Raw genomic sequence first — 20163 nt, 5'->3', positions numbered from 1 at the left:
TCCAGAACCAAAAGTAGGTGCCCAGGGCTGTGTTCCTGGCCCGCGCTCACCAGCTGCCTTCGCAGGATTAGACATGGATCCACTCAGGGAAATAATTAGCCTGATAAATACAAGCCGGCTCTTTCTCTCTCTCATGCATCCCCCGCACACCTAGTCTGCCTCTCACACACTCACCCCACACTCAGTGTGTGATCGCACACACACACACACACACACACCCCACAGCAGCTTCAGACAGACTTACAACCATCCTGCTTCCAGCTTGTGGGAAGGATCCAGAGCTCCTGTCTGCCAACTGCTGTCCAGACAGCCAGAGGGGACGAGGCCAGCTGGCAGCTCGCCCCATCCTGGCTGGAGTAGCTGCGTGACACACTGTAGCCACCACCCAGCCAGCTCCTGGCCGTCCCTGGTCGAAAAGCCGTGGAGCCCCGGCTGGAGCTAAGCTCTTTTCAGCTGGCAGCTGTACAGAGACGTGTGGCTGTTTGTTCACCTCAGGGATCCACGTGGGCTCTGGGAGTGACCCTGTGTTTGGCTGCTGGGGGTTCATGGTGCGCTGAGCTGGCCAGACTGTGCGTGCACCTCTGCGAACTGGCTCTGGTGCTGCTAAAGAGATTCTCTAGATGCCAGGAAAGAAGCTACAGGCCCAGCTACCCCGGAGCAAAGCTGCAGCCTTCCTGCTTCACACTGTCTGCCTCGGCCCCATTACCAGAGGGAGCCCCCTGTATGGGTGAGGACCTGAGGCACTCAGTGGCTTGCCCTGGGTCAGCTGGGGAGTCTGCGGCAGGGCAGGTTAGTGAACCCAGGTCTCCTGGGTCCTAGGCCAGTGCCCTGACCGCTAGGCCGTCCTGCCTCTCAAATCCCAGCTGGGGACAGATTGGAAGGTGGCTTCCCCTCTCCTTATGCCGTTTCCATTGGAGCAGCCTCACTTCCTGTCAATCCCCCGTCCTCGGCTTGTAGCAACCTTCCATCGACCGCCCTTTGCATCATTACAACCTAGTGGTTCTGCCGTAGCACCTGGGAGCCCTAGTACAAGCGCAGAGTCTCTGCTCTGTCTGAACCAAACAAAGCCCCCAGAACGTTGCTATACCTCCGACACCTCCCTGCTGCGGAATCCTCCTGACAGTCAGCAACTACTGGACGGGTGCAAACCCCACGCCAGGAGTCACAGGACCAAAGTGAGAAAGGGGACATTGAGCACTGCATGAGGCTGCTGCACCGTCTCCCCAGGGAACGGGTGCAAGTCCCGTCGCTTGGGACATTTACCCCGAGGCTGACTGGAGCCCCAGCTACGGTGCTGCACTGGTCCCTGGGAGATGGAACTGATGGAACCCAACAGATCAGTTCTGCAATTCTTGAGGCTCTGCTCCTGCACACCAGGCCGCAGCCTCCTGGAGTGGCTGCATTTCCAGATGCGGCTTTACAACGGGGAAATGCATGAGCTTGACTAGAGCTCCTTCCAGCACTTGCTCATTGCACTCCGCCCTTCTGGAGAGACGCCCTCCGGGAGCGCCTGGTTCTAGGATGTGGGGTTAAGTGACTGGAAACAAGCAGTGATCTGATACCTCATGGGACAGCTGAATGTGCCCAGAACCATTGGACGTGAGCGCAGGCAGCACGGCAGTGATGCCAATGATTCATGCATGACAGATCTAACATGCAGATCAGCGCCTTCCTTTCTCTTTCAAAAGGACTCTGTGTTCCTAACTCCTCTTTGCGGTATCTCCAGAACCATGCAGGAGACCCTGGAAGAGCTCTAGCCCATTCCATTCAGCGATGATGGGCAGTTCCCGTAGCAATGCCTAGACTTAAGGTTGCCTGATATGTTCCATCATAAGACCCTGTTTTCAGCTGCTTATAAATTTGACAAACTTTAACCATTTGGGCTGAATATTTCCTTGCTGGGGATCTGCTTTTCTGAATGTTTCAGCAAAAATGGTTCAGCCACTTCTCATAAGGAGATTAGGGGTAGCAGATGCTACAGATTCTAGACTGATTCTTGCTTGCATATTTATACCTGCCTCTGGAAATTTCCACCACATACATCTGATGAAGTGGGTATTCACCCACGAAAGCTCATGCTCCAATACGTCTGTTAGTTCATAAGGTGCCACAGGACTCTTTGTCACTTTTACAGATCCAGACTAACACGGCTCCCCCTCTGATGCTTGACACCCTGGTGTCAGGAACGTGCCTTTTGTCTTCCCCAGGAAAATCTGCCCAAAGTTGGCCAAGTTCTGAACTGCTGGAAATCGCTGTTCACACGAGCTGGGTAAAACCTTGTTGGAGTTCAGCAGCTAACTTCTCTGCAGAGTCCGTCTGCACTGAGCATGCTCCATCCCCTCGCAGCTTCTACATGCCAACAGGACTGCACGCGCGCTGTCCCCAGGGCTGAGCAGCTGCCAGGGAACCCTGCTGGGTGGCTGAAAGGGGGTGGAGCATGGCATGCCCGGGCCAGACAATGAGCCGAATTCAGGAGACCACTCCTATCAGAGTCAGTGGCAAGTGAAGTGCCCCTGCTTATGCCCAGCTTCTTATTTGCCTCAGTGTGTGACTCGAAGCCCTGCTCATCCCTCCCGCTCTGCGGTCAGCAGACAGCTGGGAGAGGAGACTGCATTCAGCAGGGTTCTCAGAAGGCTGTTTCCATTGTAATGTGGAAGCCAGCTTGGCATTTTCCATTTCCTGGTGCACCCTGTGAGCCCCTGGATACAAAGGGCAAGTCTACACGATAGCCTTTGCCAGCTCAGCGGTGTCGGCCAGGGATGATGTGTGATGAGCTGTGATCCCTGATGGACGCTGCTCAGCTGGCGAAAGCTCCTTGTGTAGACACAGCTCTAGCTACAAAACTGCACTTTTGCCACCACAGCGTGTTTTGCTTGGGGGCTGATATAAGCTCTGCTAGCACAAACCAGGCTGGAGTGCTTTGCTGGTATAATTACCCGACTAGCTAACCTGGCAGAGGGCTCCTGGTATAGAGGGGATCCCGTCGGTTCTCAAACCCTGGGCCTACGCTGGCTCCTGGAACAGAGGGCTGGCACTGAAGTAAACACTAGAGGGCTGCACGGCCCCATTATCCCTGCTGCTCTGGGGTGGGGCTTTACTGCAATTCCACCCAGTATCTATTCTACACGGGAACATCTGAGGCCGGAATGAAGCCTGCAGCTTTGGGGAGCATCCAGGGAGGTTTGTCTCGAGTGGTGCTTCCAACAGCCGTGGGAGTGGGTGTTAAGTTTGCAGTCACACGTTCGCACTCTTAGCATGGCTGGCCTGGGCGCTGGGGCCTGGCCCCTGGAACGTTTGGGGAACGCGTGGTGTCTACACACACCAATTCCCTGCTTAGTCCTGCTGGCCTCGCAGCAGATTGAAAGCAGAAACAATTCCATCCACCTTCCCGCTCCTACGGCGGGATCTCAGCCCTGCCCTGCTCCAGGGAGCCGAGCAGAGCAGGTGGGGATTGGTACCCAGAGGGCCGTGCGAATGGAATGGATTCAGATGGTCGGCTTAAACCCGTTCAATTACCAACGGCTCACCTCGCTCGTGGGGACCAGCCTGGATTTATATTGGCGCTCGCTTCCCAAGCCAGGCACCTGCTGGGCAGATCCCCTCACCTGTATCATCATTCACTAGCGCCAGTCCCTGGCCTGTCGCTGCCCGAGGGCAGAGGGGGAGACCCCTTCAACCCCATTGCTTCAAACGCAAACACAGAACGGCCCCTGCAAACCGCAGCAAGCCCCATGTCGGGGGGATGAGGGTTCTCCTGCTGCTCTCGGGGAAGCAGGCAGCCTCCCCACTCAATTGATTTTAGCCCTGCCTCATATGAATTAGCCACTGCAGTTTCTTGATAATGAAGTTCATTTTTGCAAGGCAGAGAACACTGCTCGGGTCGAGGTCGTGGCAGCTAATGGCTCGTTAGCAGGTGCAAGCAGGCTTTGTGCTCAGTACATAGCACCAGCCTTCTCCTCCCCACTGGGCCAGGCCCCGCTGCTCATGGAGCATTTGTAGTCACTTTGCATCCTCCCCTCATCTTTGATTTAATGCTGTGATCCAGCAGTCTCCTAAGGAAGCCGGATTCCTTTCGCGAGAGCTGCAGTTACTAAAACACCACGTGGGAGAGTAGCTCTCCCCTCTCACATCTCAGCCCACCCCCCTGGTGATCCCGGCCTTCGGGGGGTGGAATCGGGGAGCAGAAAATTAAGTGGCATAATTTGGGGGTGGGACGTGGTGCCTGGGAGGGCTGTTCTCCGTAAAGCCCACCCATTGGGGGGACGCCAGCTCCCTGGGGGAAGCAGGAGGTTCTGAACGAACGAGGTTTGGACAAGTGAGGCTGTTGGCAAATTGCCATAGAGGCACAAGGAAGAGAAATCTTAGCAATAATCATAAATAACAGAATCGCAGCTGCTAGAGAGGGGAAAGACCCATGACATCACCCAGCTGGTCTCCCTGCCAATGCAGGATTGATCTCAGCTGGCCAGTTCCTGGAATAGGGTCCAATCTAGGTGGAGAACCCCCAGGCAATCGGACGTCTGCCACGTCCCCCAGGAAACAGTTCTGTGGCCTAACCCAGCGCTGTCGGTTACCGCGCCGGTGCTGGGGAGGATGAGGACAGTGGCCGTATTTACACAGTGCTGTGAGCTCAGCCAGCCCTGCCCCTGCCCCCCGTCATCACCGCGCCAGGGGGCCGGCCAGGGAAGAGGGTTTAGACAAACACGGGTTTCTTGCACACAAGCTGCAGCTCCGCACCGATTGCAAGGCCAGAAGGGATCACTGTGATTGTCTAGTCTGACCTCCTGCGCAACACAGGCCAGAGACCTGCCCCAGGCTAAGTCCTAGAAAAACCTCCGTTAAGTGATGGAGAATCCACCAGGACCCCCGGGGAAGTTCTTCCACTGGTTAATCACCCTCATGGTTACAAAGTGACACCAGATTTCCAGTCTGGTGCATGCACCCCCTAGGCCGGGGTCAGATGAGTCTCAGCAAGCACACCCATGCACTCAGCCTGGTCTGTGTGCTCGACCCTCCCCTAGCCCTGCGGCTCTGCCCGCTCCCTGGGCTCACAGAGTCACCTTGCGCCTGGCCCAGCTGCTGCAGCACCTTGGGGCTTGGAGGGATCCTGGCCCTGGAGACCCAGTGGATCACAAGGGGAACAGGGTGCGGGGCAGGAGCTGGATTGCAGGGAGGACCCACAGCCTCAGGGCTGCCCCCTCCAGCCCTGGGCCCCTTGGGGAGCCCCTGTCCCCCCATTGCTCCTGCAGCAAAGAAGAAGCCTGCTCAGCCTAGCCAGCCTCTGCATCACTGCACCAGGCCCGAGATGGTGGGGATGGGCATGGCCATGCTCTCCCCATGGCCAGTGCCCGGCTGGAGTGGGACACAGGGACTTCCCCTGGGGCAGTGGGGGAGGAGAGCCTGGGGCTTAGAGCACAGGGGTGGGTACTGAGCCCTGAGCCACAGACAGCCCCAGTGTAACAGGCTCATGCTGGTCTGGTAGAGCCTCCCCCCCCCGCCCGGTCCCCAGTGACAGGGCAGACTGACTCCCTTGTTATCAGATGCTGAGGGTGTGGAGCTGTGAGCCCACCCGGATGGCCAGAGCTGGAGAGTCCAGCCCCCTGAGGGCCCCGTCCCAGCACTGCTCCAGGAAAAGGTCTCGCTCCGATTCTGGCTGGTGTCTGTGTGTCAAGGGCGGCATGTGTGGGGCTTGCAGGGTGTGCGCAGTGGTGGGTCAGTATGTACACACTTGTGTGCGTGCAGTGTTCGTGTGTGCAGATGTCTGCATAGGGGTGTGAGATGGGGGGTGTCTGAGGACGTGGGGTGTGGCTGTGATTGCAGGGGGTGTGTGGGTCTGTACACAGGGAGGGGCGAGGTATCTGCTGTGTACAATGTGCCGCGGGGTGGACGTGCCGTGTCGGCAGACGGGCGAGGTGCCCCATGTGTACAATGTGCCGCGGGGTGGACGTGCCGTGTCGGCAGACAGGCGAGGTGCCTGGGGTGTACAATGTGCCGTGGGGTGGATGTGCCGTGTCGGCAGACGGGCGAGGTGCCTGGGGTGTACAATGTACCGCGGGGTGGACGTGCCGTGTCGACGGATGGGCGAGGTGCCCCGTGTGTACAATGTGCCATGGGGTGTAGGTGCCGTGTCAGCGGACGGGCGAGGTGCCCCGTGTGTACAATGTGCCGCGGGGTGTAGGTGCCATGTTGGCGGATGGGCGAGGTGCCCCGTGTGTACAATGTGCTGCGGGGTGGACGTGCCGTGTCGGCGGACGGGCGAGGTGCCCGTGTGTACAATGTGCTGCAGGGTGGACGTGCCGTGTCGGCGGACGGGCGAGGTGCCCCGTGTGTACAATGTGCCGCGGGGTGTAGGTGCCATGTTGGCGGATGGGCGAGGTGCCCCGTGTGTACAATGTGCCGCGGGGTGGACGTGCCGTGTCGGCGGACGGGCGAGGTGCCCGTGTGTACAATGTGCTGCAGGGTGGACGTGCCGTGTCGGCGGACGGGCGAGGTGCCCGGGGTGTACAATATGCCGCGGGGTGGATGTGCCGTGTCGGCGGATGGGTGAGGTGCCCCGTGTGTACAATGTGCCGCGGGGTGGACGTGCCGTGTCGGCGGACGGGCGAGGTGCCCCGTGTGTACAATGTGCCGCAGGGTGGACGTGCCGTGTCGGCGGACGGGCGAGGTGCCCCGTGTGTACAATGTGCCGCAGGGTGGACGTGCCGTGTCAGCGGACGGGCGAGGTGCCCGTGTGTACAATGTGCCGTGGGGTGTAGGTGCCGTGTCGGCGGACGGGTGAGGTGCCCCGTGTGTACAATGTGCCGCGGGGTGGACGTGCCGTGTCAGAGGACGGGCGAGGTGCCCGGGGTGTACAATATGCCGTGGGGTGTAGGTGCCGTGTCGGCGGACGGGCGAGGTGCCCCATGTGTACAATGTGCCGCAGGGTGGACGTGCCGTGTCAGCGGACGGGCGAGGTGCCCCGTGTGTACAATGTGCCGCAGGGTGTAGGTGCCGTGTCAGAGGACGGGCGAGGTGCCCCGTGTGTACAATGTGCCGTGGGGTGTAGGTGCCGTGTCGGCGGACGGGCGAGGTGCCCCGTGTGTACAATGTGCCGCGGGGTGGACATGCCGTGTCGGCGGACGGGCGAGGTGCCCCGTGTGTACAATGTGCCGCGGGGTGGACGTGCCATGTCAGCGGACGGGCGAGGTGCCCGTGTGTACAATGTGCCATGGGGTGTAGGTGTCGTGTCGGCGGACGGGCGAGGTGCCCCGTGTGTACAATGTGCCGCGGGGTGGACATGCCGTGTCGGCAGACGGGCGAGGTGCCCCGTGTGTACAATGTGCCGCGGGGTGGACGTGCTGTGTCGGCAGACGGGCGAGGTGCCCCGTGTGTACAATGTGCCGCGGGGTGGACATGCTGTGTCGGCAGACGGGCGAGGTGCCCTGTGGGTATTTGCTGATTCAGGGTGTGTCTGTGAATACACCCCGCGGGGGTGTCCCTAGCAGGGAATGTGAATGTGAATCCCATGTGGGGATACCAGCTAAGGTCCGGGTGTGGGGTGCGGGGGGCGCTGGTGCTGACAGGGGATCCGAGCAGAGCCGGGCCATGGCCAGGGGAAGCCAAGCGGCAGGCAGCGGCGGGAGCCTGTAGCCCCCGGGGGCAGAGGGTCCGGCAGGCTGAGGCAGCCCCCAGGCACATGCAAGCGAGACGAGCCGCCCAAGGCAAATACTGGCTGAGCGCAGCGAGCCGCGGGTCTGCAGCGCGGCCGGAGCCCCAGCCCCCGTCGCGGCGCCGGGGAGACGGGCCGAGCCCCGGGCTGGGCAAACACGGGTGTGTGTGAGGGCCGCAGCCGAGCCCAGCCCAGGACAGGCTCTGCCCCGCTGCCCCCGAGCGGGGAGCCCCCGGGGAACGTGCCCGGATCTGTCTCCCTCCCCCACGGGCCCGCGGGCCGGCACTGGAGAGGGAGCAGGTCGCCAGCCCAGGACGGGGGCTCCCCGGGGGGCTCTGCGGCTCCCTAGTCCTGGCTGAGCCCCGCGTGCCCTGTGCCAGCCCCGCACCCGCAGGAGAGGCGTTCCCCGGCTCGGCCCCCGCCTCGCGTGTGTCCCGGCCGCTGGCCGCAGCCGCGAGGAGACGGTGAGGGGCCGGCGTCGCTTCCCTGCTGCAGCGGGCAGGGGCCGGCGCCGGGACAGCGCCGAAGGGACACACAGCGGGACTTGCACCGGCGCATCGCGGCCCCGAGCTGCCCCGGGCGGCCGAGCGGCTCGGGGGGATCAGTAGGATCGGGGCTCGCTTTGCCAGTAGCCCGGGGCGCTCGGAGGCAGCGCCCAGCGCCGTGCACAGCCCAGCGGGACACGCGGGGACCCCGATCCCTGCCCCCCACCGCCGCGCCGAGGAGCCCCGCACCGGCCGCTCGGCTCCTGCCTGAGCCCGAGCGCGGACGGACGGGCCCCGGGCAGCCTCTGGCTTTGCGCTGGGGCAGGAGGGGAGGGAGGATCGGGGCGCCCAGGTTTGCTCCCCCCGCGCCGGGGGCCGCGTTTCCTCCGCGCAAAAGTTCCTTCCCCGGCCAGCAGCGAGCGGCGGGCGGGTGCGAGGCGCTGCGGGACGCGCCGGGCTCCTCCCTCCCTCCCGGCCCCGGAGCCCTGCGGCGGGGCCCGTCCCCATGGCCCGGGGCGGGTGCGCCAAGCCCCGTCCCCTCCCGCCCCGGGGCTGCCCGCGGGACCCACTCACCGGGACGCTCCAGCAGCCCGTGGCCGGCGGGGAGTGAGCGCTCCCCAGCCCTGCGCGCAGAGCCCGCCCCGCTCCGCTCCGCAGCCTGCCGGAGCCTCCCCCCAGCCCCTGACGCGCCTGCCTCGCCTCGCGAGTGGGCAGCTCCCGGCTCCCCCGCCAGCCCGGGGCGGAGATGGAGCCTACGGGGCTGCGCCCCAGCGCCCCGCCCGCCGGGCTGTTCCGCCGCCTCCCCCTGCCCGTGGTCACCGGCCCCAGGGCTGCGGCCGCGCCGGGGCTGGATCACGCGCGGCGTCCGGCCGGGGCGGCTGCAGGGTTTGCAGGATGCAGGGGGGAGGGGAGGGCTCCGGCTGCTCGAGTTCACACGGACACGGGGGGAATCGGGAGTGACTCCAGGGGAGTCACCGGGGAGGTGACAGCGGGGTGGGGACCAGCCGGTCTCCGCGTTTTATTTCCGATCCCAGCGCAGCCCCGTGCAAACACGCTGGAGAGAAACACGGACCCGCTGGATAATCATCCTGTGCGCGTGGCTCCGACTCCCTCTCTTCCCTCCAAAGCGAAGCGGACAAAACACCCCCCAGCCCGGGAATTAACCCCCCCCCCCCGCCCCGCACTTTGCCTTTCCCCGTTTGCACACCCGGGAGTTCACACTGCAAACCGGCCTCAGACCAGAGCCAGGGCAGTGGCGGCTCAGTGCTCTGTGCTTACAAATGATCTATAGCCAACCCCCCCCCGGGCACTGTTATTGACCAGTGGAACCGGGCTGGCTGGAGCCTTCAGCGCCTGGAGCGAGCCTGGCTGCTGCTGAGGCTGAGGCTAAGCCGTGAAGTAACCACAGGGGCTTGTGTCCCGGACTTAAAAAACAGCATCCCAACCTGGAAAGAATTAACATGTCAAAGGCAGCAAATGTGTTGCCAAGTGGGGATTTCCTTGCCCCCCCCCCTGCTGTGTCACCAGAGGCCAATTCACTGCCCTGTCACTGACAGAGAGCAAAGACTCCGTGACTGCGGCCAAGGGGCGACCTTTGCCCACCCACAAACCAGGTGACTGGTGGTGGAAGGCCTGGCAGAGGCTGTATCTGTGTTTGCATTTCCATCACCAGGCGTGTGTGGCTCTGCATTTGTGCAGAGATGCCTGTACTTGAGGGTGCATCCCTCTGTGAACGTGTGTACTCATGGGTGCGGGCACGTCTCTGTGTGTGTACGTATGCGCGTGTTTATAATGCATGTCTCTGGGTGTGCATTTGTGCATATTGGCAGGCATCTGTATGTGTGTGTGAAGGCACGTTTGTGTGTGTGTGTGTGTGTATATTCCCGGCTACTATCATAACTTCACAAGCTTTTTTCAAACACCAGTAACCCAGCCTTGCAAAACTGTCATGAAAATGTACCAGCCCAAGCACCACATCTACTCACCCGCCCTTTGTCATGACTGAGGATAATGGGGAAAAATAGATATTTCACTCCCCCATGAAAAAATGTCTTGACTCAGCAAGTGGGTGAATAGAACGCGGCAGGAACCTTTCCGGGGAAGGGAGGTTTAGCAAAGGGCTTACACGGGAGAGCGGGCTGCAGCTTTCACTGTGGAGCTGATTGCTTTGCCATAATATATGGCCCCTTTGCAGACAGTGTGGCAATGCGTCTGTGTTAGGGGTGGATGAATGTTAGGGGTGGATGAATGTTAGGGGTGGATGCGTCTGTGTTAGGGGTGGATGAATGTTAACGGGTACTGAGTGCTAGGTGTGCCCATCAATCTGTGTGCTGTGTAGGTGTCACTACACTCATGTTGGGGTGTGTGTGTGAGACAGAGATTTCCAGGGATTTCTCCGTGGCAGAGAGATGGTGGTGCCTTGAGTGTACATGAGACAGTAAAGGAGGGTGTCATTGGGTGACATCACTGGGAGTTGTGGTTTCCTACACCATGGACAAATTTGGCCCTAGGAGTGCTGAAGACTGAGCTAGCAGGAATTAAAATAAGGGCCGGAGGTGTCCCCTCTTTGATACCCTCTTGTGAAGTGTTACTTCTGGGACATTCCCTTTGGCCCCCCGGGTGTAAGTTACCTGCCCATGCTTGCTCTAGAATCTACACACAACGCACAGTCCGAACCCCTGTCTTTGTTCAGCTTTAATAACACAGATGTGAAGGACAGAGCAGAGTTCACCTCGGAACTCTTCCCCTGCTTGGTTCTCGCTGGAGCTCCTCTCTCAGCACTGCTCAGCCCACACCCAACATCCTCTTTCTGAGCCACCTGCCTCACTGACCCGCAGAGCCCCCCCATTAGTAATTATGATCAGACCAGGGTCCTGTCATACACGCCGTAAGGAGAGAATTCCATCCCAGGGGAGCTTCCTTCAGTGGCCTGTCACACGCTGACACCCCCAGAGCACCCCCAGATCGAGGCCAGTTACACCATACTGCCATGTACACCTGGTTTCCTCCCCCTGTTACATCACCGATAAAATTTAGCCCAGAGACGCCACTGGGACTGCTGCCCCTTTTCCCAGGCTGCACTTGGCCCTTGCAGCTCAGAGTGCCGGCTGAGGCAGCTTACGTCTGAATGAGACAGTGGGCACCTGATACTCATCCCTTCATTTCTTAGGAGGCGGCAAACAGATGTGTGGATACCCCCACCCCCGCCATTGGGTATGGCTGGTGCAGCAGCAGTGCATCTGTCCGTGCAGCAGGTCCCAGTTCATTGTAGGGATCGAAACTGCACCTGCTCTGGTGCAGTGGCCCTATTGCTCCCAGCAAGCCAAGCCAAGCCAAGCCAAGCCAATCCCCCTCCCTCCCTGCAAAACATGCTGCCATGCTTGTCTAGGCACACTCCGCACAGCCCACTACTTCGCCCTGTGGGCCAGGTGTGGCAGCATGCACGTGCCAGCAGCCAGCGTGAGGAACAGAGGTGCGCTGCCCCAGAGCAGGGAGGAACGGCTGTCGAGGTTACCCAGTACCCAGTGGGTGCCGGAGGCTGGCAAGCTGTCCTGTTAGCCGTTGTACGCTCAGGCCTGCTCGCTACTCGGTTCTGTACCAGAGCCGGCGGTTCAGTCTGCCCAGCCTTTTGCTCAGTGCCTGATGCACACAGCACAGTCACCCGAGCGGCAGCGTCTCCCCAATGGGCACTCGGGAAAGCCCTGGCTTCCCAGGAGGGGGCTGCAGCTGTACCCTCCGGAGCTATTTGAAAAGAGAGGATCGTTACAGCAGGGGAGGGACTTCATGAGGTGCCGTCTCAGAGAGTCACTGAGCCGGGGCTAACTACCTGGGCTCCCTGCACGGCCCAGCTGACCTGTCGGAACGCGTCAGCCTAATGAAGGCTCCGGTCCTGCTGAACCGGGGTCAGAACAGCGAGTGCGCAAAGGGAACGGGAGCCGCTTGGAGCTAGAGGAGGGGGAGGGTGCATCCATTCTGCAGACACTGAGGGGACCAGGAATCGCAAGAGCAGGTGCTAGTCGCTGGTCCGCGTGGGCGCTGACTTTACAAGGACCTCCGTGCAGATTCCCAGGCACTTTGGGGGCTTGGCAGAAGTGGCACCCTCAATGCAGGGAGGGTCCCCGGCTTTTTCTGCTCTCCCTCCCTCCTCTGCCCCAGCCCCGGGCGCCTCCTGCCCATTTGCTTTGCCGGGGCGAGCTGGAGGCCTGTTGCCCGGGGCAGGCGGGAGCAGGGAAGGCAGGTGGTGCTCAGAGGAAAGAGGCAGGGGGTATGACGTTGCCTGTTGCTGAAGTGCAGCCCATGGAGCTCTCCAGGGCAGGGGCTGTCTGCCCAGCACCCAGGACAATGGGCCCCGACCCACCAGCCTCTTGTGCACAGAGCCGTGCTGCCGGTGGGGACTTTCAGGCCCCATCACGCAGTATGGCCAGGTGGTTCAAGTCAAGACAGCGCACGGCATGCTGGGACCTGTAGTTCCTGCCAGCTGGCTGCGAACAGAGCCCTTGACTGGACAAAGGCCAGTTTGCCTCTGATCTGCTTGCGCCATTGTGAAGGCTCGAGGTGGTACAGTTTTAACCCCAGAGGATGGACAGAGCACCCACTGGAGGGAACATTTCTAAGCGGTGCTCAGCCAGCCAGAGCCACTAACGCACACAGAGAGATGTGACGAAATCGTGGATTTACCCATCTCGCTAGAAGCAATGACTGGAGAGGCACTAAGACATCGAAACCAGCTGCAGATTGGTAGCGCACCCGGCCCTGGTAAGATAGGTGCTGCCATGCTGAGGAAGTGCACTGTGCTGGCGAGTATCAGAGGCTGTGTGTGTGTGTGCGTGCACAGCAGGGCCGGCTCCAGGTACCAGCTCAGCAAGCAGGTGCTTGGGGCGGCCAAGGGGAAGGGGCGGCACTTCCGGCTCTTCGGCGGCAATTTGGCGGCAGGTCCCTCAGTCCCTCTCGGAGGGAAGGATCCGCCGCCGAATTGCCGCCGAAGAATAAAGCAGCGCGGTGGAGCTACCGCCGATCGTGGCTTTTTTTCCCCTTCCGCTTGGGACAGCAAAACGCTGGAGCCGGCCCTGGTGCACAGACAGCTGTGTGCATTGGCACACACCCCTCCCCCCAGTACATGCGCATGGGGGGCTTGGCATGCCTAGGGCTCTCTTCAGCAAACGGCCTGGGTTGGTTCCAAGTGTGTTTTTCATTCCGGTGTCTGAGTCCTTCACACCCAGCTCCAGCCCTTTAGGGCTCGGGCTAGTGCAAGGCCCAAAGTCTGAAGGTCTCCGGGCTGGAGCATCAGGCCAGGACAGCTTTTGAGGGTGAGTTTCCTGGCCGCTTGCTGAGCTGTGCTGCAGACAGCCTGCCTGCTCTGCCGCGGATCCCTAAACTCAAAGCTAGTGGGCCGCACTCATCCCTGCGGTGCCCAGAATGGAGCCAGCGAGGGCTCCGGTGCCCCTAGCTTGTCGGGCCCTGTGCTGCAGCAGGGCAGAGAGCTGCATGCCAGCAGAGACGCTGCCTGTCGCTTTTTCTGGGTTCAGTGCCCTGTGCTGGGGTAACGGCCCCTTGGGGGCCAGCAGCACCTGCCACAGGCAGCAGTTTCATTAGAAACACACAGAATAAATACTATTAAGTAAATTCAGGTGCTGAATTAATTCCAGCTGCCAGGCCTCCTGAGGTGCATAACGGCTAATTGCTAAAAAGCAGCACACTGGCGGAGGGTGGATCCACTCTGCCCCGTGCAGTGCGTGGTGCTCGCCAGGCAGCGGTACAGCACTCAAGCCCAGCTGGGGGGTGCTCCTGGGGCTAACCCCATTACTAGCGGGTCATGGGCACGCCATAGGGTGCCAGCTGCCTGCTTTAGTGAGGCACCCTGGCACTGCCAAGAGAGAATGCTATCGCTTTATTCCTGTCCGGGCGCCGTAACATGGTGTCTCCGACGCAGGCGGTGCAAAGCCAGGGAAGCAAAGCGTGAAATTGAATGAGGAGAGATGCTCCCCCCAGCACCCCCCATGTGGGGGTTTCAGAGGGAGCGCGGAGTTTAAGGTTAAAAATCTTTTCCTAACACATGGCGGAAAACCCCTCAAGAGCGACCCACTGCAACAATAACCAACTCAACCCGATGCTTGTAAGCCAGCCCTCCGACCACTGTGCTTGGGTGACCTCGCCCGTCCTCCAACCCGGGATCTGTCCTGCCTAGGGAGATGTCAGGGCCTGGCACCGCAGAGTTAATGCCATTTATCCACCCACGTCGCAGCGCACCCAGCCCAATGGCACCGTGGGCTCTGGCTGGTTCCAAGGCAAGACTGGGATACACACAATGAATAATCCAGCTCCGAACATCCAAGGTGCGAGTCAGCCTGGGAGGCAGCTGAGCCCGGTCGGCCCTATGCCAGGTACAGCCCATGCCGCTGAGCCAGTAGCAGCTTCTCACTGTCACAGGAGGCTGCCCAGAGAGATCGCAAGGTGCCGGGGCCCCAGTGCCCCAAGGCTGACTCAGCTACGCGTCTATCTCCTCCTCCCGCTCTGCTGTCTTCTCGCTGTCCCGCTGCCTGGCAGGAACAGGCAATGGGCGTAGGGCATTTCTCTGCCTGCGCAGGAAAGGCAGGGAGATGCTAGTGGGACGGGCGCCCAGAGAGCACCCCTTGGACGGCTGTGCTCCACAGTGACTGTGGCTGGAAGGACACAGCCTGAGCCTGGGGGGCAGCCCCAGGGGTGGAGTTCGGCTGCTTCCGCCCAGAGGAGTCTGAGGAGAAGAGAAGGATGCAGCAGCCGGCAGAATGGACTAGCTCCGCAGGAGAGATGCCCCAGGGCTTCCAGTGTCCGGTGCCAGGGCTGCAGCCTCCTCCCCACACACGCTCAGCGGAACAGCAGCCCCCCATGCCTCTGCCCCCTGCCCTATGCGCCCTGCCTCTGCCCTGCCCCCCATCCCTCTGCCTCTACATCCTACCCCCCAGCTCTGCCCCGCCCCGCCCCCGGGCTGTGCCCTGCAGTCAGATGGGGGTTTCCCTCTCCCCCTTGGCGTATGGGAGCTATACAGCATGTTCACGTGTCCAGAAAGGTGCTAAACGCTGGGCCGTGCCTCACTCTGTGCCCAGGTTCCCTTCTGCGCACCAGCGTGAGCGACATGGCCCGCGCCGGTGCAGCCTGCCAGGGCTCGGGCGGGGACGGGAGCACCGCTGGGCAGGGGGAAGCTGGCAGCTTTGCCTGGCTGGGGCTAACAGGGTCGTACCATGTGGAACCTGAACTCGCTGGTTTCAGGGCCGGAGCCGCCCTCCCCTCTGCCCAGTGATTCCAAACGGCCCCCAGGGGATTCTGGCGCCTTCCTCTGTGCAGAGGGGCCTGTGGCTTCCCCCAGGGCAGCAGCTCCATCCCCACCCCCCGGGGCAGGCAGCCCGTCTCCCCAGCAGGGGCCCCGGTGTCACAGCCGTGCTGCCAAGGGCTGCGCCGGCGGCCGGGCTTTCTGATTATGATAATTATTGTTGTTCTCCCCACTCGGCTGCTTGTTGGGTGGGAAATTACAGGCCTCTTCTTGTCTGGTGCGCCCTGCCCGCACCCGCACTAATCGCTGCCTTCCCCTTCTCCTGTGGGCCAAAGAGCGGGGGGGGCACCCCCTAACTTGCAGGCTGTGCAATGGTGCAGGGCCAGCCCCGTGCAGCACAGTCCCCTCCACCCGCCAGGGCTGCTGGTGCTGGTGCTGGCACCGCTCCCGGCTACCTGCCTTTCTGCTGCAAAATGCGCTGTGCTCCCCCTGCTTCCCCCTCACCCCTCCACGCAGGCAGGGATCTCAGTGATGGGCAGACAGGCCCGGGCACCTCCCTGTCCGCTCCCCCCAGACGTGGACAGATATCACCATCCCTGTTTTACAAATGAAGAAACTGAGGCACGAGGGAAGAGGGATTTTTTCTCAAGGCCATGCAATGAGTCAGTGGTAGGGCAGGGAACAGGACCCAGGAGCCCTGAGCAGTAGGTTGAGCCTCCTTCCAGGGCCAGGCCTAGAGCTGGGGAGTCCTGATCCCACACTCTCTGGTGATGGGTGAGGGCTCCCCCCCCCGAAGGCTCTTGCCGGCGGGGTCCCGCGGGGATCCAGACTCTCCTCGCTTCCTTTCAGGAGCTACCCGGAGGGAGATACCACTGGCTTGGCTGCCATGGCACGCAACCATCTCAGTCTCACCCGACACAACCGCCGGCACTACCAAATGGCCAGGCGGCCGCCAGGAGAGCAGCTCCTGGAGGGAGGGAGAGCAGCTGGCGCCCGCGGAACCCAGGCCAGCCCAGAGCAGTGCTGGTCAGAGAGGGGAAATGCTTGTCTCTGCCTTCCATCAGGGCTCATGGCCCCATTCATCAGGTGCCACTAAGCCGCGGGGCCCACTGGCCTCCTCGCTAAGCTTGGGTGACCAGGCAGCATCAGCTCGCCTCTAGCTGGCCAGGGAGGGTCGTCCCTTCCTCCTGGGTGAGCACGTGGCCACAGGGATCCCTGCGCTCCTCTGAGAGGGGGCAGAGCCCACACCCAGGATGGCGCACGAGAGCCGGGGACAAAGCTGCCTCTACCAGGGGAGCCGGCTGGGGGACAAGCTTCCAGCCCAGGTCAGGGGAACCCAGAAGCTGGCCAGCTTCAGGAAATGTTGCAAACCCTTCCCCTTTGGAAACGCTTCTACCATGGATAACACGGCCACTAGGACCCCCGCTTTGAGTCCTGCACCCCGCTCACCCCCCCAAACAAAACACCAACCAGCCAACTGAAAACCCAACCACCCTACCCCAAGCTGGCAAGGGAGACGTGCCAGAGACTCCAGGAAGTCCACTAGGTTCCTGACTGTACACGGAAGGCCCCCAGATACCATGGTGATGGGCGGCAGCATAAAGCCACAAGACAAGATGGCTACAGGGTCCCCTCTCCGGCGTTCCCCTCGATTCCCTCTGTTTCTGGTTGCCAGACACCGGTAGCCACCCCCAACACCTTCCTGGAACCAGCTTGTGTGCGTCCTTTACACAGCACTGCCAGTAGAGGGAGCTCATGAGTGCCACACGCTGTTTTGGTGTAGGGCCTACACAAATGTATTGTTCTCAGCAGTGGCAGCCCTGCTGGAGGAGGGGTGAAATTCAGGTCTGTTGTGAGTGGGAGAATGGCAGGAAAAGAGATCAAGGAACCCCCTACCCCTGTGCACCCACATGGGATCAGAGCGGATCAGGGAGCCAGTGCTGCCACGGGGAAGGGCCTAATGCAGGAGGTGGCTCTCCATGGCCCAAGGGGTTGGGCAGTCGGACGGGGGTACGGCTAAGTCCCTTTGGAAGCACAGGGTGGGGGAGCGCCGCTGTCTCCAGGTGACCCCGCCCCCCCACTTCCTCTCAGCACGCTCAGCATTTGGCCAGGCTCTGGTTAGTCTAGGTGGGGTTTGCTTCAGACCCCTCCTGATTCCTCAGGGCTGGACGGAGAAAAGTGTCCAGTCTGGTCTTGGCACAGAGCCTGTCCGGGGCTGAACGGTGCCTGGCTACAAGTTACCTAGACAATGGCTCCGATTGCAGCCGCCACTGATTGCCATCCCCAGTCCCTGCTGCAGCCAATGGTCCGTTCCTGTTTTCATTCTCATCAGCAGGAGGAATGGATTTAAAAGAAGGGGCCATTTAATCGGCATGTAGCAGCTGCGTGCGCGCCAGCTGGAGAGGGGCCTCCACAACGCAGGCAGTTTGTTCCTGAAAGCCACCTGCCTTTGCCGGGCAGGTGTGTGAGGGGCTGCCTTTGTGCGGCTGTGTCGAGGGCTTTGTGTGTGCGCACGTCTCTCCCTGGGTGTGTGTGCACATCTCTCCCACATGTGTGCGCACATCTCTCCCTAGGGGTGTGTGCACACCTCTACCATGAGTGTGTGCACATCTCTCCCTGGGGGTGTGTGCATGCCTCTTCCACATGTGTGTGCACACGCCTCTCCCTGGGTTTGTGTGCACATGCCTCTCCCATGCATGTGTGCACACGCTTCTTCCTGAGTGTGTGCATGCCTCTCCCACATGTGCACGCCTCTCCCTGGGTTTGTGTGCACATGCCTCTCCCACCAATGCTCACACCTCTCCTTGCATGTGTGTGTGTGACAAGGCTACAGCCAACTAACATGGGGTGGCTGGAGGAAGCTGGAATTCAGGCCCTGTGAAATTCGGGAGGTTTCGTAGTGGGGTGGGGGAAGGCCACTCAGCCTGCGAGACGGAGGATGGGGCAGTTCTGGGGCAGTGGGGTGTTCTGTGGCTCCCCCTCACCTGGCTGCACAGTGGGAGCCCCCCCCAGCGTCCAGCCCCTGGCAACCTACACGGCTCCACAGCCCGGCTCTTCCTGAGCCCCTGGGGCTGGATTATCACAGCCCCACCCGCTGCCTGACATTTCATCTCAAACAGCTCCATCTCCGGCCCCCTCCCTGGTCCTGGGGGCCCCTCCCCCCTCCCCCCGCTGCTCACCATTCACCGCACTGACAATTAGCAGCGGAATGAGGTATCCGCTTGCCAGCCCTGCCTGGCCCCCCGCAGTGCCGCCTGCTGGGGCGTTTCATCCACGCGGTGCCCAGGGAGCTACGCTGGGGCGCAGGCTGCAGAGCTAATGACCCCCTAGGAGGGACCGGCTGTGCCCCCAGAGAGCCCCAGGTGGACCCCTCAGGGGCCAGCCAGACCAGGGGAATCACGGCCCGGCCTTCAGCTGCCCCAAGAGCAGCTGGGTTATTCCAGGCAGACGCTCGGCCACTCGCCCATGGCCTGAGCACTCCCACCTATGTGCACACACCGGCATGCTCCCGGCCCCCTGCTCAGAGCCTCCTACCCCGGCCACCCCCCGCCCCTTGCACTGCGCTCTGCTGCTCCCCAGCGGCTCCCCCTCCTGCCGCGAGCTCGGCCCCTGCCCAGCCCTTCCTGCCCCATAGCCACTGGGACACGGGGAGCGGACAGCTGGGTAGGTCGATGCTGATCCTGTCCCAGCACTTATGGGGCTGCAGAGGCAGGGAGCCGAGGTGCGAGCGCTCCGGGGGGAGCGGAGCTCCGGCAGGCAGTGTTCCAGGAGTGGCTGGGGTGAGTGGGGGTGCAGGGTGTGGCAGGGGCCCTCGGCTAGCTGAGGCTGAGGCTTTGCCATTCATCGCCCTGGGCTCAGCTCCGAGTCGTCGCTGGCTGAGGAGGATGGACGGGAGCTCCCCGTCCTGGCACTGGGTAAGGAGAGCGGCAAGGCAGGTGCAGTGGCTGGAGGAAGGAAGAGTCAAGCATTTTGGTTTTTCCATTCCCCCCCTCACCTGGGATACACCTGCCTGCTGCCTCCCTTTCCCTGGTATATGCGTGAATGCCAGCCCCTGCCTGGCACACACCTGCCTGTCAGCCCCCTTTCCCCTGCCTGGCACACGCCTGCCTGCCAGCCCCTTCCTGGAATACACCTGCCTGTCAGCCCCCTTTCCCCTGCCTGGTACACACCTGCCTGCCAGCCCCTCTTCCCCTGACTGGCACACACCTGCCTGCCAGCCCCTTCCTGGCACACACCTGCCTGCCAGCCCCCTTTCCCCTGCCTGGCATATACCTGTCTGCCAGCTCCCCTTCCTCCGCCTGGCACACATCTGCCTGTCAGCTCCCTTGCTTTGGCCTCTCCCAGCATCATGCACTGTTTTCCATGTGCTTTCTTTTGGGCAATGCTTTGGAGCATGGATCTGCAGGACCAGGCTGAGCTCCGATACCCAGTGCATCGGGGGACCTCCCCCCAGGGCATCCTGCTGCCTCGGGGAAATGCCCTGACCAGGAGATCAGCATGGGGATGACTCCTGGTCCCAGCTCCCCACAACCCCTGCCCAGCATGGGGCAGAACTTGCCCAGGAAGGCAACGTGTGCCCCTGGGACAGGCCTGGCCGGACCCCAGGCTCAGGACCCAGCCGGGATGAACAGCAGCACGGCCCAGGCCGGTGTGATCACTGGATCCCTTAGGATCCCCTGGACTGTTCTGCCCCAAGGAGCACGCGCCAATCCCACATCCTCTGCACAGCACAGCACAGCACAGCTCACTCCTCCTGGCGCCGGACCCAGCACACACCTCCCTGG

The 20163-nt window shown here is 61.7% G+C and overlaps 1 protein-coding gene across 6 annotated transcripts in view; it reads right to left on the bottom strand.

The window, feature by feature from the left end:
• CPLX2 (complexin 2) overlaps positions 1-20163 on the bottom strand; it is a 66060-nt gene that overhangs the window by 9061 nt on the left and 36836 nt on the right. The window contains exon 1 of one of the 6 annotated variants that reach the window (XM_045028407.1): positions 8707-8829. The exons of 4 other annotated variants lie outside the window; for them this stretch is intronic. The gene's annotated coding sequence lies outside the window, so the exon portion shown is untranslated. Of the gene's footprint in view, positions 1-244; positions 429-8706; positions 8830-20163 lie in introns of those variants that run through there. One more of the 6 variants, XM_045028408.1, reaches the window with a different exon arrangement.

This window comes from Mauremys mutica, chromosome 8 (genome assembly GCF_020497125.1).
Source record: "Mauremys mutica isolate MM-2020 ecotype Southern chromosome 8, ASM2049712v1, whole genome shotgun sequence".
NCBI lineage: Eukaryota > Metazoa > Chordata > Testudines > Geoemydidae > Mauremys > Mauremys mutica.
Note: the sequence above shows the minus strand (reverse complement) of the source record. Positions and strands in the feature narration are given on the sequence as shown.